The sequence below is a fragment of the Lampetra fluviatilis genome, chromosome 14, assembly GCF_964198595.1.
Source record: "Lampetra fluviatilis chromosome 14, kcLamFluv1.1, whole genome shotgun sequence".
Taxonomy (NCBI): domain Eukaryota; kingdom Metazoa; phylum Chordata; class Hyperoartia; order Petromyzontiformes; family Petromyzontidae; genus Lampetra; species Lampetra fluviatilis.
The window spans coordinates 717,087-734,430 of record NC_136288.1 but is presented as its reverse complement, the minus strand read 5'-3'; the positions used below and the strand labels follow the sequence as shown (position 1 = coordinate 734,430).

The following is a 17,344-nucleotide window of genomic DNA, read 5'->3' as shown; positions in this document are numbered from 1 at the left end:
TAATTCGGTAAAGTCACGTAAATAGAAATAAAAAGCAAACAAAATACAAAGGACAATATTTTTTCATAGCAACAAAAATAAAAAAATGAATGGAAAATCATTAAAGCAAAAAACCATACAATAAAAACATACGAAGACAAAATTAAAAATTAATTGAAAATAATAAAAGCAAAAAACCTTCGCATTTTTAATTGTATTTAACTCTTTTTATTGTTGGTTTTTTTCTTTCATAATTTTCAATGCATTCTTATATTTATTTTATTTTTATTCTTTTTAAATGCATTTTTTATTATTTTTTGTTTTTTATTTACATGACTTTACCTAACGAACCAAGAATATGAATTCCTGCAGTCACGAAAGTTTTAAGTAAAAAAATAGTTAACTTTTTTATTTACGTAAAAAGTGTTCTTTGACAGGGATTCTTACCCAGGCCGCTGCGGTGAAATGGCAAATCCTAACCACTAGACTACCAGTGAAGCTGTTGGAGGTGCCTCCACGTGTCCTGCTATCCTGGCACCTCCAACACCGGGAGCTCGCTCGAGAGTTGATGGTGCATTGGAATCTGTTCACGAGATTTACGTGGAATCGTGAGACCATAAGAGATGGCGACTGCCTGGGGAACACTTCAGTCAGCAATCGAAGATCAAGCCTGATGATGATGCGGGACAGCAGGACACGTGGAGGTACATCTAACAACTTCCCTGGTGGTCTGGTGATTAAAATTCGAAGCTCGCAGTGCTGCGGTCTGGATTCAGTTCGCTGTCACGGAATGAGGCTCTTGGTGTCTTTTTTAAAGCAGTTACACTTTTCCGTAAAGAAGAAAATAACTTTTTTTATTGCTTATAAAAAAGAGTTCCCTGACCGGGAATCGAACCCGGGCCGCGGCGGTGAGAGCGCCGAATCCTAACCACTAGACCACCAGGGAAGCTGGTTAAGGTGTCTCCACATGTCCTGCTGTCCTGGCACCTCCAACACCGGGAGCTCGCTCGAGAGTTGATGAATCAATGGAATCTGTTCACGGGATTGACTGTGGAATCGTGATACCATAAGAGATGGCGACTGCCTAGGAACACCTTCGGTCAGCAGTAGAAGTTCAAGCCTGGTGATAATGCGGGACAGCAGGACACGTGGAGGCACAATCACCAATTTCTCTGGTGTGGCAACTGGTTAGGTTTTGGCGCTCCCTCCGCCCCCGCTCGGGATCGAATCCCCGTGAGGGAAATAGTATTTTGGTTTCATTTTCAAAGCAGTTCCACGAATGCCTGAATTAAAAGTATGTATATTATTGATTAATTCGGTAAAGTCACGTAAATAGAAATAAAAAGCAAACAAAATACAAAGGACAATATTTTTTCATAGCAACAAAAATAAAAAATGAATGGAAAATCATAAAAGCAAAAAACCATACAATAAAAACATACGAAGACGAAATTAAAAAGTAATTGAAAATAATAAAAGCAAAAAACCTTCGCATTTTTAATTGTATTTAACTCTTTTTATTGTTGGTTTTTTTCTTTCATAATTTTCAATGCATTTTTATATTTATTTTATTTTTATTTTTTTTAAATGCATTTTTTATTATTTTTTGTTTTTTATTTACGTGACTTTACCTAACGAACCAAGAATATGAATTCCTGCAGTCACGAAAGTTTTAAGTAAAAAAATAGTTAACTTTTTTATTTACGTAAAAAGTGTTCTTTGACAGGGATTCTTACCCAGGCCGCTGCGGTGAAATGGCAAATCCTAACCACTAGACTACCAGTGAAGCTGTTGGAGGTGCCTCCACGTGTCCTGCTATCCTGGCACCTCCAACACCGGGAGCTCGCTCGAGAGTTGATGGTGCATTGGAATCTGTTCACGAGATTTACGTGGAATCGTGAGACCATAAGAGATGGCGAATGCCTGGGGAACACTTCAGTCAGCAATCGAAGATCAAGCCTGGTGATGATGCGGGACAGCAGGACACGTGGAGGTACATCTAACAACTTCCCTGGTGGTCTGGTGATTAAAATTCGAAGCTCTCAGTGCTGCCGTCTGGATTCAGTTCCCTGTCACGGAATGAGGCTCTTGGTGTCTTTTTTAAAGCAGTTAAACTTTTCCGTAAAGAAGAAAATAACTTTTTTTATTGCTTATAAAAAAAGAGTTCCCTGACCGGGAATCGAACCCGGGCCGCGGCGGTGAGAGCGCCGAATCCTAACCACTAGACCACCAGGGAAGCTGGTTAAGGTGTCTCCACATGTCCTGCTGTCCTGGCACCTCCAACACCGGGAGCTCGCTCGAGAGTTGATGGATCAATGGAATCTGTTCACGGGATTGACTGTGGAATCGTGATACCATAAGAGATGGCGACTGCCTAGGAACACCTTCGGTCAGCAGTAGAAGTTCAAGCCTGGTGATAATGCGGGACAGCAGGACACGTGGAGGCACAATCACCAATTTCTCTGGTGTGGCAACTGGTTAGGTTTTGGCGCTCCGTCCGCCCCCGCTCGGGATCGAATCCCCGTGAGGGAAATAGTATTTTGGTTTCATTTTCAAAGCAGTTCCACGAATGCCTGAATTAAAAGTATGTATATTATTGATTAATTCGGTAAAGTCACGTAAATAGAAATGAAAAGCAAACAAAATACAAAGGACAATATTTTTTCATAGCAACAAAAATAAAAAATGAATGGAAAATCATAAAAGCAAAAAACCATACAATAAAAACATAAGAAGACAAAATTAAAAATTAATTGAAAATAATAAAAGCAAAAAACCTTCGCATTTTTAATTGTATTTAACTCTTTTTATTGTTTGTTTTTTTCTTTCATAATTTTCAATGCATTTTTATATTTATTTTATTTTTATTCTTTTTAAATGCATTTTTTATTATTTTTTGTTTTTTATTTACGTGACTTTACCTAACGAACCAAGAATATGAATTCCTGCAGTCACGAAAGTTTTAAGTAAAAAAATAGTTAAGTTTTTTATTTACGTAAAAAGTGTTCTTTGACAGGGATTCTTACCCAGGCCGCTGCGGTGAAATGGCAAATCCTAACCACTAGACTACCAGTGAAGCTGTTGGAGGTGCCTCCACGTGTCCTGCTATCCTGGCACCTCCAACACCGGGAGCTCGCTCGAGAGTTGATGGTGCATTGGAATCTGTTCACGAGATTTACGTGGAATCGTGAGACCATAAGAGATGGCGAATGCCTGGGGAACACTTCAGTCAGCAATCGAAGATCAAGCCTGGTGATGATGCGGGACAGCAGGACACGTGGAGGTACATCTAACAACTTCCCTGGTGGTCTGGTGATTAAAATTCGAAGCTCTCAGTGCTGCCGTCTGGATTCAGTTCCCTGTCACGGAATGAGGCTCTTGGTGTCTTTTTTAAAGCAGTTAAACTTTTCCGTAAAGAAGAAAATAACTTTTTTTATTGCTTATAAAAAAAGAGTTCCCTGACCGGGAATCGAACCCGGGCCGCGGCGGTGAGAGCGCCGAATCCTAACCACTAGACCACCAGGGAAGCTGGTTAAGGTGTCTCCACATGTCCTGCTGTCCTGGCACCTCCAACACCGGGAGCTCGCTCGAGAGTTGATGGATCAATGGAATCTGTTCACGGGATTGACTGTGGAATCGTGATACCATAAGAGATGGCGACTGCCTAGGAACACCTTCGGTCAGCAGTAGAAGTTCAAGCCTGGTGATAATGCGGGACAGCAGGACACGTGGAGGCACAATCACCAATTTCTCTGGTGTGGCAACTGGTTAGGTTTTGGCGCTCCGTCCGCCCCCGCTCGGGATCGAATCCCCGTGAGGGAAATAGTATTTTGGTTTCATTTTCAAAGCAGTTCCACGAATGCCTGAATTAAAAGTATGTATATTATTGATTAATTCGGTAAAGTCACGTAAATAGAAATGAAAAGCAAACAAAATACAAAGGACAATATTTTTTCATAGCAACAAAAATAAAAAATGAATGGAAAATCATAAAAGCAAAAAACCATACAATAAAAACATAAGAAGACAAAATTAAAAATTAATTGAAAATAATAAAAGCAAAAAATCTTCGCATTTTTAATTGTATTTAACTCTTTTTATTGTTGGTTTTTTTCTTTCATAATTTTCAATGCATTTTTATATTTATTTTATTTTTATTCTTTTTAAATGCATTTTTTATTATTTTTTGTTTTTTATTTACGTGACTTTACCTAACGAACCAAGAATATGAATTCCTGCAGTCACGAAAGTTTTAAGTAAAAAAATAGTTAACTTTTTTATTTACGTAAAAAGTGTTCTTTGACAGGGATTCTTACCCAGGCCGCTGCGGTGAAATGGCAAATCCTAACCACTAGACTACCAGTGAAGCTGTTGGAGGTGCCTCCACGTGTCCTGCTATCCTGGCACCTCCAACACCGGGAGCTCGCTCGAGAGTTGATGGTGCATTGGAATCTGTTCACGAGATTTACGTGGAATCGTGAGACCATAAGAGATGGCGAATGCCTGGGGAACACTTCAGTCAGCAATCGAAGATCAAGCCTGGTGATGATGCGGGACAGCAGGACACGTGGAGGTACATCTAACAACTTCCCTGGTGGTCTGGTGATTAAAATTCGAAGCTCTCAGTGCTGCCGTCTGGATTCAGTTCCCTGTCACGGAATGAGGCTCTTGGTGTCTTTTTTAAAGCAGTTAAACTTTTCCGTAAAGAAGAAAATAACTTTTTTTATTGCTTATAAAAAAAGAGTTCCCTGACCGGGAATCGAACCCGGGCCGCAGCGGTGAGAGCGCCGAATCCTAACCACTAGACCACCAGGGAAGCTGGTTAAGGTGTCTCCACATGTCCTGCTGTCCTGGCACCTCCAACACCGGGAGCTCGCTCGAGAGTTGATGGATCAATGGAATCTGTTCACGGGATTGACTGTGGAATCGTGATACCATAAGAGATGGCGACTGCCTAGGAACACCTTCGGTCAGCAGTAGAAGTTCAAGCCTGGTGATAATGCGGGACAGCAGGACACGTGGAGGCACAATCACCAATTTCTCTGGTGTGGCAACTGGTTAGGTTTTGGCGCTCCGTCCGCCCCCGCTCGGGATCGAATCCCCGTGAGGGAAATAGTATTTTGGTTTCATTTTCAAAGCAGTTCCACGAATGCCTGAATTAAAAGTATGTATATTATTGATTAATTCGGTAAAGTCACGTAAATAGAAATGAAAAGCAAACAAAATACAAAGGACAATATTTTTTCATAGCAACAAAAATAAAAAATGAATGGAAAATCATAAAAGCAAAAAACCATACAATAAAAACATAAGAAGACAAAATTAAAAATTAATTGAAAATAATAAAAGCAAAAAACCTTCGCATTTTTAATTGTATTTAACTCTTTTTATTGTTGGTTTTTTTCTTTCATAATTTTCAATGCATTTTTATATTTATTTTATTTTTATTCTTTTTAAATGCATTTTTTATTATTTTTTGTTTTTTATTTACGTGACTTTACCTAACGAACCAAGAATATGAATTCCTGCAGTCACGAAAGTTTTAAGTAAAAAAATAGTTAACTTTTTTATTTACGTAAAAAGTGTTCTTTGACAGGGATTCTTACCCAGGCCGCTGCGGTGAAATGGCAAATCCTAACCACTAGACTACCAGTGAAGCTGTTGGAGGTGCCTCCACGTGTCCTGCTATCCTGGCACCTCCAACACCGGGAGCTCGCTCGAGAGTTGATGGTGCATTGGAATCTGTTCACGAGATTTACGTGGAATCGTGAGACCATAAGAAATGGCGACTGCCTGGGGAACACTTCAGTCAGCAATCGAAGATCAAGCCTGGTGATGATGCGGGACAGCAGGACACGTGGAGGTACATCTAACAACTTCCCTGGTGGTCTGGTGATTAAAATTCGAAGCTCTCAGTGCTGCGGTCTGGATTCAGTTCTCTGTCACGGAATGAGGCTCTTGGTGTCTTTTTTAAAGCAGTTAAACTTTTCCGTAAAGAAGAAAATAACTTTTTTTATTGCTTATAAAAAAGAGTTCCCTGACCGGGAATCGAACCCGGGCCGCTGCGGTGAGAGCGCCGAATCCTAACCACTAGACCACCAGGGAAGCTGGTTAAGGTGTCTCCACATGTCCTGCTGTCCTGGCACCTCCAACACCGGGAGCTCGCTCGAGAGTTGATGGATCAATGGAATCTGTTCACGGGATTGACTGTGGAATCGTGATACCATAAGAGATGGCGACTGCCTGGGAAAACCTTCGGTCAGCAGTAGAAGTTCAAGCCTGGTGATAATGCGGGACAGCAGGACACGTGGAGGCACAATCACCAATTTCCCTGGTGTGGCAACTGGTTAGGTTTTGGCGCTCCCTCCGCCCCCGCTCGGGATCGAATCCCCGTAAGGGAAATAGTATTTTGGTTTCATTTTCAAAGCAGTTCCACGAATGCCTGAATTAAAAGTATTTATGTTATTGATTAATTCGGTAAAGTCACGTAAATATAAATCAAAAGCAAACAAAATACAAAGGACAATATTTTTTCATAGCAACAAAAATAAAAAATGAATGGAAAATCATTAAAGCAAAAAACCATACAATAAAAACATACGAAGGCAAAATTAAAAATCAATTGAAAATAATAAAAGCAAAAAACCTTCGCATTTTTAATTTTATTTAACTATTTTTATTGTTGTTTTTTTTCTTTCAGAATTTTCAATGCATTTTTATCTTTATTTTATTTTTATTATTTTTTATTGCATTTTTTATTATTTTTTGTTTTTTTATTTACGTGACTTTACCTAACGAACCAAGAATATGAATTCCTGCAGTCACGAAAGTTTTAAGTAAAAAAATAGTTAACTTTTTTATTTACGTAAAAAGTGTTCTTTGACAGGGATTCTCACCCAGGCCGCTGCGGTGAAATGGCAAATCCTAACCACTAGACTACCAGTAAAGCTGTTGGAGGTGCCTCCACGAGTCCTGCTATCCTGGCACCTCCAACACCGGGAGCTCGCTCGAGAGTTGATGGTGCATTGGAATCTGTTCACGAGATTTACGTGGAATCGTGAGACCATAAGAGATGGCGACTGCCTGGGGAACACTTCAGTCAGCAATCGAAGATCAAGCCTGGTGATGATGCGGGACAGCAGGACACGTGGAGGTGCATCTAACAACTTCCCTGGTGGTCTGGTGATTAAAATTCGAAGCTCTCAGTGCTGCGGTCTGGGTTCAGTTCCCGGTCACGGAATGAGGCTCTTGGTGTCTTTTTTAAAGCAGTTAAACGTTTCCGTAAAGAAGAAAATAACTTTTTTTATTATTTATAAAAATTGTTCCCTGACCGAGAATCGAATCCAGGCCGCGGCGGTGAGAGCGCCGAATCCTAACCACTAGACCACCAGGGAAGCTGGTTAAGGTGTCTCCACATGTCCTGCTGTCCTGGCACCTCCAACACCGGGAGCTCGCTCGAGAGTTGATGGATCAATGGAATCTGTTCACGGGATTGACTGTGGAATCGTGATACCATAAGAGATGGCGACTGCCTGGGAAAACCTTCGGTCAGCAGTAGAAGTTCAAGCCTGGTGATAATGCGGGACAGCAGGACACGTGGAGGCACAATCACCAATTTCCCTGGTGTGGCAACTGGTTAGGTTTTGGCGCTCCCTCCGCCCCCGCTCGGGATCGAATCCCCGTAAGGGAAATAGTATTTTGGTTTCATTTTCAAAGCAGTTCCACGAATGCCTGAATTAAAAGTATTTATGTTATTGATTAATTCGGTAAAGTCACGTAAATATAAATCAAAAGCAAACAAAATACAAAGGACAATATTTTTTCAAAGTAACAAAAATAAAAAATGAATGGAAAATCATAAAACCAAAAAACCATACAATAAAAAAATACGAAGACAAAATTAAAAATCAATTGAAAATAATAAAAGCAAAAAACCTTCGCATTTTTAATTTTATTTAACTATTTTTATTGTTGTTTTTTTTCTTTCAGAATTTTCAATGCATTTTTATCTTTATTTTATTTTTATTATTTTTTATTGCATTTTTTATTATTTTTTGTTTTTTTATTTACGTGACTTTACCTAACGAACCAAGAATATGAATTCCTGCAGTCACGAAAGTTTTAAGTAAAAAAATAGTTAACTTTTTTATTTACGTAAAAAGTGTTCTTTGACAGGGATTCTCACCCAGGCCGCTGCGGTGAAATGGCAAATCCTAACCACTAGACTACCAGTAAAGCTGTTGGAGGTGCCTCCACGAGTCCTGCTATCCTGGCACCTCCAACACCGGGAGCTCGCTCGAGAGTTGATGGTGCATTGGAATCTGTTCACGAGATTTACGTGGAATCGTGAGACCATAAGAGATGGCGACTGCCTGGGGAACACTTCAGTCAGCAATCGAAGATCAAGCCTGGTGATGATGCGGGACAGCAGGACACGTGGAGGTGCATCTAACAACTTCCCTGGTGGTCTGGTGATTAAAATTCGAAGCTCTCAGTGCTGCAGTCTGGGTTCAGTTCCCGGTCACGGAATGAGGCTCTTGGTGTCTTTTTTAAAGCAGTTAAACGTTTCCGTAAAGAAGAAAATAACTTTTTTTATTATTTATAAAAATTGTTCCCTGACCGAGAATCGAATCCAGGCCGCGGCGGTGAGAGCGCCGAATCCTAACCACTAGACCACCAGGGAAGTTGGTTGAGGTGTCTCCACATGTCCTGCTGTCCTGGCACCTCCAACACCGGGAGCTCATTCGAGAGTTGTTGGAGCAATGGAATCTGTTCACAGGTTTGACTGTGGAATCGTGATACCGTAAGAGATGGCGACTGCCTGGGAAAACCTTCGGTCAGGAGTAGAAGTTCAAGCCTGGTGATAATGCGGGAAAACAGGACACGTGGAGGCACAATCACCAATTTCTCTGGTGTGGCAACTGGTTAGGTTTTGGCGCTCCCTACCCCCCGCTCTGGATCGAATCCCCGTAAGGGAAATAGTATTTTGGTTTCATTTTCAAAGGAGTTCCACGAATACCTGAATTAAAAGTATTTATAGTATTGATTAATTCGGTAAAGTATTTATAGTATTGATACTGGTAGGAACGAAGTGGACCAGACCACCAATAGATTAATGTGGCCGTCCGTCTGTCCGACAAGATGGCCGCCCGCACCCCCTGCGATCTGTGAACTAAACAAGATGGCCGTCGCTTCCGGCGCCTCAAGGTGAAACTTTAAACTTCGCTTCAAATTTACTTTACTGAAACGCAGCACGTTTTTTTAACACAGAGACAAGATACATTTATTAACACAGAGACGAGACACATTTAATCGCCTTATTTGTGCACGAAAAGCACGGCGCGAGGCCTAGTGCTGCAGGCTTCGCGAGGCCTAATGCGGCAGGCTTTGCGAGGCCTACTGCAGAAAAGGCATCGCGAGGCCTACTGCAGAGAAGGCTTCGCGAGGCCTACTGCAGGGAAGGCTTCGCGAGGCCTACTGCAGAGGCTTCGCGAGGCCTAGTGCAGAAGGCTTCGCTAAGTCTACTGCAGAGAAGGCTTCGCGAGGCCTAGTGCAGCAGGCTTCGCGAGGCCTAGTGTGGCAGGCTTCGCGAGGCCTAGTGCTTGAGGCTTCGCGAGGCCTAGTGCAAAAGGTGGTGGTCAATTAATATCAGATGTGATCGTTTGGAAATGAAAGACTGCGAGTCTTTAAATCTCACAGCGTTTCTTGTCAAAACAAACACTTTTAATTAACATTACACTAGAATACAGTAATTTTTTCTTTAACTCCTCTATACCCGGTCGATATCCCTGTACCGGTACTAAGTATTATTCCTACCAGCCCACCCCGCAGGGTCCTGTTTAATTCGGTAAAGTCACGTAAATAAAAATAAAAAGTAAACAAAATACTAATGTTTTTTTTAAGTAACAAAAATAAAAAAATGAATGGAAAATCATAAAAGCTAAAAACCTTCGCATTTTTTTATTTTATTTAACTCTTTTTATTGTTGGTTTTTTTCTAACATAATTTTCAATGCATTTTCATCTTTATTTTATTTGTTTCTTTTGAAATGAATTTTTTTATTTATTTTTTGTTTTTTATTTACGTGACTTTACCTAACGAACCAAGAATATGAATTCCTGCAGCCACGAAAGTTTTAATTAAAAAAAATTTAACTTTTTTATTTCCGTAAAAAGTGTTCTTTGACAGGGATTCTTACCCAGGCCGCTTTTTATTTACGTGACTTTACTTAACGAACCAAGAATATGAATTCCTGCAGTCACGAAAGTTTTAAGTAAAAAAATAGTTAACTTTTTTATTTACGTAAAAAGCATTCTTTGACAGGGATTCTCACCCAGGCCGCTGCGGTGAAATGGCAAATCCTAACCACTAGACTACCAGTGAAGCTGTTGGAGGTGCCTCCACGAGTCCTGCTATCCTGGCACCTCCAACACCGGGAGCTCGCTCGAGAGTTGATGGTGCATTGGAATCTGTTCACGAGATTTACGTGGAATCGTGAGACCATAAGAGATGGCGACTGCCTGGGGAACACTTCAGTCAGCAATCGAAGATCAAGCCTGGTGATGATGCGGGACAGCAGGACACGTGGAGGTGCATCTAACAACTTCCCTGGTGGTCTGGTGATTAAAATTCGAAGCTCTCAGTGCTGCGGTCTGGGTTCAGTTCCCGGTCACGGAATGAGGCTCTTGGTGTCTTTTTTAAAGCAGTTAAACGTTTCCGTAAAGAAGAAAATAACTTTTTTTATTATTTATGAAAATTGTTCTCTGACCTAGAATCGAATCCGGGCCGCGGCGGTGAGAGCGCCGAATCCTAACCACTAGACCACCAGGGAAGCTGGTTGAGGTGTCTCCACATGTCCTGCTGTCCTGGCACCTCCAACACCGGGAGCTCGCTCGAGAGTTGTTGGAGCAATGGAATCTGTTCACGGGTTTGACTGTGGAATCGTGATACCGTAGGAGATGGCGACTGCCTGGGAAAACCTTCGGTCAGGAGTAGAAGTTCAAGCCTGGTGATAATGCGGGAAAACAGGACACGTGGAAGCACAATCACCAATTTCTCTGGTGTGGCAACTGGTTAGGTTTTGGCGCTCCCTCCGCCCCCGCTCTGGATCGAATCCCCGTAAGGGAAATAATATTTTGGTTTCATTTTCAAAGCAGTTCCACGAATACCTGAATTAAAAGTATTTATAGTATTGATTAATTCGGTAAAGTATTTATAGTATTGATACTGGTAGGAACGAAGTGGACCAGACCACCAATAGATTAATGTGTCCGTCCGTCCGTCTGTCCGACAAGATGGCCGCCCGCGCCCCCTGCGATCTGTGAACTAAACAAGATGGCCGTCGCTTCCGGCGCCTCACGGTGAAACTTTAAACTTCGCTTCAAATTTACTTTACTGAAACGCAGCACGTTTTTTTAACACAGAGACAAGATACATTTATTAACACAGAGACGGGATACATTTAATCGCCTTATTTGTGCACGAAAAGCACGGCGCGAGGCCTAGTGCGGCAGGCTTCGCGAGGCCTAGTGCGGCAGGCTTTGCGAGGCCTACTGCAGAAAAGGCATCGCGAGGCCTACTGCAGAGAAGGCTTCGCGAGGCCTACTGCAGGGAAGACTTCGCGAGGCCTACTGCAGAGGCTTATCGAGGCCTAGTGCAGAAGGCTTCGCTAAGTCTACTGCAGAGAAGGCTTCGCGAGGCCTAGTGCAGCAGGCTTCGCGAGGCCTAGTGCGGCAGGCTTCGCGAGGCCTAGTGCGGGAGGCTTCGCGAGGCCTAGTGCAAAAGGTGGTGGTCAATTAATCTCAGATGTGATCGTTTGGAAATGAAAGACTGCGAGTCTTTAAATCTCACAGCGTTTCTTGTCAAAACAAACACTTTTAATTAACATTACACTAGAATACAGTAATTTTTTCTTTAACTCCTCTATACCCGGTTGATATCCCTGTACCGGTACTAAGTATTATTCCTACCAGCCCACCCCGCAGGGTCCTGTTTAATTCGGTAAAGTCACGTAAATAAAAATAAAAAGTAAACAAAATACTAATGTTTTTTTTTTAAGTAACAAAAATAAAATAAAAATGAATGGAAAATCATAAAAGCAAAAAACCTTCGCATTTTTTATTTTATTTAACTCTTTTTATTGTTTGTTTTTTTCTTTCATAATTTTCAATGTATTTTCATCTTTATTTTATTTTTTTCTTTTGAATTGAATTTTTTTATTATTTTTTTGTTTTTTATTTACGTGACTTTACCTAACGAACCAAGAATATGAATTCCTGCAGTCACGAAAGTTTTAAGTAAAAACATTTTTAACTTTATTATTTAGGTAAAAAGTGTTCTTTGACAGGGATTCTTACCCAGGCCGCTTTTTATTTACGTGACTTTACTTAACGAACCAAGAATATGAATTCCTGCAGTCACGAAAGTTTTAAGTAAAAAAAAATGTAACTTTTTTATTTACGTAAAAAGTGTTCTTTGACAGGGATTCTTACCCAGGCCGCTGCGGTGAAATGGCAAATCCTAACCACTAGACTACCAGTGAAGCTGTTGGAGGTGCCTCCACGTGTCCTGCTATCCTGGCACCTCCAACACCGGGAGCTCGCTCGAGAGTTGATGGTGCATTGGAATCTGTTCACGAGATTTACGTGGAATCGTGAGACCATAAGAGATGGCGACTGCCTGGGGAACACTTCAGTCAGCAATCGAAGATCAAGCCTGATGATGATGCGGGGCAGCAGGACACGTGGAGGTACATCTAACAACTTCCCTGGTGGTCTGGTGATTAAAATTCGAAGCTCTCAGTGCTGCGGTCTGGATTCAGTTCCCTGTCACGGAATGAGGCTCTTGGTGTCTTTTCTAAAGCAGTTACACTTTTCCGTAAAGAAGAAAATAACTTTTTTTATTGCTTATAAAAAAGAGTTCCCTGACCGGGAATCGAACCCGGGCCGCGGCGGTGAGAGCGCCGAATCCTAACCACTAGACCACCAGGGAAGCTGGTTAAGGTGTCTCCACATGTCCTGCTGTCCTGGCACCTCCAACACCGGGAGCTCGCTCGAGAGTTGATGGATCAATGGAATCTGTTCACGGGATTGACTGTGGAATCGTGATACCATAAGAGATGGCGACTGCCTAGGAACACCTTCGGTCAGCAGTAGAAGTTCAAGCCTGGTGAGGATGCGGGACAGCAGGACACGTGGAGGTACATCTAACAACTTCCCTGGTGGTCTGGTGATTAAAATTCGAAGCTCTCAGTGCTGCGGTCTGGATTCACTTCCCTGTCACGGAATGAGGCTCTTGGTGTCTTTTTTAAAGCAGTTAAACTTTTCCGTAAAGAAGAAAATAACTTTTTTTATTGTTTATAAAAAAGAGTTCCCTGACCGGGAATCGAACCCGGGCCGCGGCGGTGAGAGCGCCGAATCCTAACCACTAGACCACCAGGGAAGCTGTTGGAGGTGCCTCCACGTGTCCTGCTATCCTGGCACCTCCAACACCGGGAGCTCGCTCGAGAGTTGATGGTGCATTGGAATCTGTTCACGAGATTTACGTGGAATCGTGAGACCATAAGAGATGGCGACTGCCTGGGGAACACTTCAGTCAGCAATCGAAGATCAAGCCTGATGATGATGCGGGGCAGCAGGACACGTGGAGGTACATCTAACAACTTCCCTGGTGGTCTGGTGATTAAAATTCGAAGCTCTCAGTGCTGCGGTCTGGATTCAGTTCCCTGTCACGGAATGAGGCTCTTGGTGTCTTTTTTAAAGCAGTTACACTTTTCCGTAAAGAAGAAAATAACTTTTTTTATTGCTTATAAAAAAGAGTTCGCTGACCGGGAATCGAACCCGGGCCGCGGCGGTGAGAGCGCCGAATCCTAACCACTAGACCACCAGGGAAGCTGGTTAAGGTGTCTCCACATGTCCTGCTGTCCTGGCACCTCCAACACCGGGAGCTCGCTCGAGAGTTGATGGATCAATGGAATCTGTTCACGGGATTGACTGTGGAATCGTGATACCATAAGAGATGGCGACTGCCTAGGAACACCTTCGGTCAGCAGTAGAAGTTCAAGCCTGATGAGGATGCGGGACAGCAGGACACGTGGAGGTACATCTAACAACTTCCCTGGTGGTCTGGTGATTAAAATTCGAAGCTCTCAGTGCTGCGGTCTGGATTCACTTCCCTGTCACGGAATGAGGCTCTTGGTGTCTTTTTTAAAGCAGTTAAACTTTTCCGTAAAGAAGAAAATAACTTTTTTTATTGTTTATAAAAAAGAGTTCCCTGACCGGGAATCGAACCCGGGCCGCGGCGGTGAGAGCGCCGAATCCTAACCACTAGACCACCAGGGAAGCTGGTTAAGGTGTCTCCACATGTCCTGCTGTCCTGGCACCTCCAACACCGGGAGCTCGCTCTAGATTTGATGGATCAATGGAATCTGTTCACGGGATTGACTGTGGAATCGTGATACCATAAGAGATGGCGACTGCCTAGGAACACCTTCGGTCAGCAGTAGAAGTTCAAGCCTGGTGATAATGCGGGACAGCAGGACACGTGGAGGCACAATCACCAATTTCTCGGGTGTGGCAACTGGTTAGGTTTTGGCGCTCCCTCCGCCCCCGCTCGGCATCGAATCCCCGTAAGGGAAATAGTATTTTGGTTTCATTTTCAAAGCAGTTCCTCGAATGCCTGAATTAAAAGTATTCATATTATTGATTACTTCGGTAAAGTCACGTAAATAGAAATAAAAAGCAAACAAAATACAAAGGACAATATTTTTTCAAAGTAACAAAAATAAAAAATGAATGGAAAATCATAAAAGCAAAAAACCATACAATAAAAAAATACGAAGACAAAATTAAAAATCAATTGAAAATGATAAAAACAAAAAACCTTCGCATTTTTAATTTTATTTAACTCTTTTTATTGTTGGTTTTTTTCTTTCATAATTTTCAATGCATTTTCATCTATATTTTATTTTTATTCTTTTGAATTGCATTTTTATTATTTTTAGTTTTTTGTTTACGTGACTTTACCTAACAAACCAAAAATATGAATTCCTGCAGTCACGAAAGTTTTAAGTTAAAAAATAGTTAACTTTTTTATTTACGTAAAAGTGTTCTTTGACAGGAATTCTTACCCAGGCCGCTGCGGTGAAATGGCAAATCCTAACCACTAGACTACCAGTGAAGCTGTTGGAGGTGCCTCCACGTGTCCTGCTATCCTGGCACCTCCAACACCGGGAGCTCGCTCGAGAGTTGATGGTGCATTGGAATCTGTTCACGAGATTTACGTGGAATCGTGAGACCATGAGAGATGGCGACTGCCTGGGGAACACTTCAGTCAGCAGTAGAAGTTCAAGCCTGGTGAGGATGCGGGACAGCAGGACACGTGGAGGTACATCTAACAACTTCCCTGGTGGTCTGGTGATTAAAATTCGAAGCTCTCAGTGCTGCGGTCTGGATTCACTTCCCTGTCACGGAATGAGGCTCTTGGTGTCTTTTTTAAAGCAGTTAAACTTTTCCGTAAAGAAGAAAATAACTTTTTTTATTGTTTATAAAAAAGAGTTCCCTGACCGGGAATCGAACCCGGGCCGCGGCGGTGAGAGCGCCGAATCCTAACCACTAGACCACCAGGGAAGCTGGTTAAGGTGTCTCCACATGTCCTGCTGTCCTGGCACCTCCAACACCGGGAGCTCGCTCTAGATTTGATGGATCAATGGAATCTGTTCACGGGATTGACTGTGGAATCGTGATACCATAAGAGATGGCGACTGCCTAGGAACACCTTCGGTCAGCAGTAGAAGTTCAAGCCTGGTGATAATGCGGGACAGCAGGACACGTGGAGGCACAATCACCAATTTCTCTGGTGTGGCAACTGGTTAGGTTTTGGCGCTCCCTCCGCCCCCGCTCGGCATCGAATCCCCGTAAGGGAAATAGTATTTTGGTTTCATTTTCAAAGCAGTTCCACGAATGCCTGAATTAAAAGTATTCATATTATTGATTACTTCGGTAAAGTCACGTAAATAGAAATAAAAAGCAAACAAAATACAAAGGACAATATTTTTTCAAAGTAACAAAAATAAAAAATGAATGGAAAATCATAAAAGCAAAAAACCATACAATAAAAAAATACGAAGACAAAATTAAAAATCAATTGAAAATGATAAAAACAAAAAACCTTCGCATTTTTAATTTTATTTAACTCTTTTTATTGTTGGTTTTTTTCTTTCATAATTTTCAATGCATTTTCATCTTTATTTTATTTTTATTCTTTTGAATTGCATTTTTATTATTTTTAGTTTTTTGTTTACGTGACTTTACCTAACAAACCAAAAATATGAATTCCTGCAGTCACGAAAGTTTTAAGTTAAAAAATAGTTAACTTTTTTATTTACGTAAAAGTGTTCTTTGACAGGAATTCTTACCCAGGCCGCTGCGGTGAAATGGCAAATCCTAACCACTAGACTACCAGTGAAGCTGTTGGAGGTGCCTCCACGTGTCCTGCTATCCTGGCACCTCCAACACCGGGAGCTCGCTCGAGAGTTGATGGTGCATTGGAATCTGTTCACGAGATTTACGTGGAATCGTGAGACCATGAGAGATGGCGACTGCCTGGGGAACACTTCAGTCAGCAATCGAAGATCAAGCCTGGTGATGATGCGGGACAGCAGGACACGTGGAGGTACATCTAACAACTTCCCTGGTGGTCTGGTGATTAAAATTCGAAGCTCTCAGTGCTGCGGTCTGAGTTCAGTTCCCGGTCACAGAATGAGGCTCTTGGTGTCTTTTTAAAGCAGTTAAACTTTTCCGTAAAGAAGAAAATAACTTTTTTTTATTATTTATAAAAAAGTGTTCCCTGACTAGGAATCGAACCCGCGCCGCAGCGGTGAGAGCGCCGAATCCTAACCACTAGACCACCAGGGAAGCTGGTTAAGGTGTCTCCACATGTCCTGCTGTCCTGGCACCTCCAACATCGGGAGCTCGCTCGAGAGTTGATGGAGCAATGGAATCTGTTCACGGGATTGACTGTGGAATCGTGACACCATGAGAGATGGCGACTGCATAGGAAAACATTCGGTCAGCAGTAGAAGTTCAAGCCTGGTGATAATGCGGGACAGCAGGACACGTTGAGGCACAATCACCAATTTCTCTGGTGTGGCAACTGGTTAGGTTTTGGCGCTCCCTCCGCCCCCGCTCTGGATCGAATCCCCGTAAGGGAAATAGTATTTTGGTTTCATTTTCAAAGCAGTTTCACGAATACCTGAATTAAAAGTATTTATAGTATTGATTAATTCGGTAAAGTATTTATAGTATTGATACTGGTAGGAACGAAGTGGACCAGACCACTAATAGATTAATGTGTCCATCCGTCCATC

At 42.1% G+C, this 17,344-nt stretch overlaps 10 non-coding genes across 10 annotated transcripts; all 10 read right to left on the bottom strand.

Moving 5' to 3' along the window:
* Positions 1-853: 853 nt before the first annotated feature.
* Positions 854-925, bottom strand: TRNAE-CUC (transfer RNA glutamic acid (anticodon CUC)). Its single transcript has one exon. It is a non-coding gene; the product is annotated as a tRNA-Glu (tRNA).
* Positions 926-2,143: 1,218 nt separating this feature from the next.
* Positions 2,144-2,215, bottom strand: TRNAE-CUC (transfer RNA glutamic acid (anticodon CUC)). Its single transcript has one exon. It is a non-coding gene; the product is annotated as a tRNA-Glu (tRNA).
* Positions 2,216-3,433: 1,218 nt separating this feature from the next.
* Positions 3,434-3,505, bottom strand: TRNAE-CUC (transfer RNA glutamic acid (anticodon CUC)). The gene has a single exon. It is a non-coding gene; the product is annotated as a tRNA-Glu (tRNA).
* A 1,218-nt stretch (positions 3,506-4,723) lies between these two features.
* Positions 4,724-4,795, bottom strand: TRNAE-CUC (transfer RNA glutamic acid (anticodon CUC)). The gene has a single exon. It is a non-coding gene; the product is annotated as a tRNA-Glu (tRNA).
* A 1,217-nt stretch (positions 4,796-6,012) lies between these two features.
* Positions 6,013-6,084, bottom strand: TRNAE-CUC (transfer RNA glutamic acid (anticodon CUC)). Its single transcript has one exon. It is a non-coding gene; the product is annotated as a tRNA-Glu (tRNA).
* A 6,813-nt stretch (positions 6,085-12,897) lies between these two features.
* Positions 12,898-12,969, bottom strand: TRNAE-CUC (transfer RNA glutamic acid (anticodon CUC)). The gene has a single exon. It is a non-coding gene; the product is annotated as a tRNA-Glu (tRNA).
* Positions 12,970-13,347: 378 nt separating this feature from the next.
* On the bottom strand, positions 13,348-13,419 carry TRNAE-CUC (transfer RNA glutamic acid (anticodon CUC)). Its single transcript has one exon. It is a non-coding gene; the product is annotated as a tRNA-Glu (tRNA).
* Positions 13,420-13,796: 377 nt separating this feature from the next.
* Positions 13,797-13,868, bottom strand: TRNAE-CUC (transfer RNA glutamic acid (anticodon CUC)). Its single transcript has one exon. It is a non-coding gene; the product is annotated as a tRNA-Glu (tRNA).
* A 378-nt stretch (positions 13,869-14,246) lies between these two features.
* Positions 14,247-14,318, bottom strand: TRNAE-CUC (transfer RNA glutamic acid (anticodon CUC)). Its single transcript has one exon. It is a non-coding gene; the product is annotated as a tRNA-Glu (tRNA).
* Positions 14,319-15,533: 1,215 nt separating this feature from the next.
* Positions 15,534-15,605, bottom strand: TRNAE-CUC (transfer RNA glutamic acid (anticodon CUC)). Its single transcript has one exon. It is a non-coding gene; the product is annotated as a tRNA-Glu (tRNA).
* Positions 15,606-17,344: the final 1,739 nt, after the last annotated feature.